General features: G+C 21.5%; 1 long non-coding RNA gene across 1 annotated transcript in view; it reads left to right on the top strand.

Moving 5' to 3' along the window:
- LOC106686858 (uncharacterized) overlaps positions 1-543 on the top strand; it is a 15,906-nt gene that overhangs the window by 1,089 nt on the left and 14,274 nt on the right. The gene's annotated exons all lie outside the window — the stretch shown is intronic.

Below are 543 nucleotides of genomic sequence, written 5' to 3'. Positions count from 1 at the left end.
AAATTAATTTATTTAAAAGTGACTGTTATTTTCTTTAATGTTATTCATTTTTTCTAAAGATTTGTTGTTAATAATAAAATTATCTGATTTCTGTTGTAATCTAATTGGTATTTATTAGAACATTACTAAATACAAAGAAACAAAAAAAAAAAAAAAATGGTTGTATTGTTTTTAGGAGATATTTCTTGAGTGTGATGATGGATTTTAATAAAACATACTATTTTTTTGAAAACGGGGTGGACTGATTGTTATTTATCTTCTTTAAAATGTATGTATTTCATGGATTGTCAGTTTTAGTCCATTCATTTATTTATTCTTTTTTTTTTCTTCACTAGTTCTCGCTGCTCAAATACAAAGTCTTGTATTTAAAAGTGATTGTTATTTTCTTTAATGTTATTAATTTTTTCTAAGGTTGTTGTTAATAATAAAATTATCAGATTTCTGTTTTAACCTAATTGGGATTTGATTTAAATTTTATTGATTCTTGCTAATTATTGTTTTTTAAAAAATGAAATAATCAGATTTCTGTTCTAACCTAATTGT

Source organism: Halyomorpha halys, unplaced genomic scaffold, assembly GCF_000696795.3.
Source record: "Halyomorpha halys isolate HHAL.00 unplaced genomic scaffold, Hhal_1.1 Scaffold36.1, whole genome shotgun sequence".
Lineage (NCBI taxonomy): Eukaryota > Metazoa > Arthropoda > Insecta > Hemiptera > Pentatomidae > Halyomorpha > Halyomorpha halys.
The sequence above is the reverse complement of the archived record's forward strand: the minus strand, read 5'-3'. Positions and strand labels throughout refer to the sequence as shown.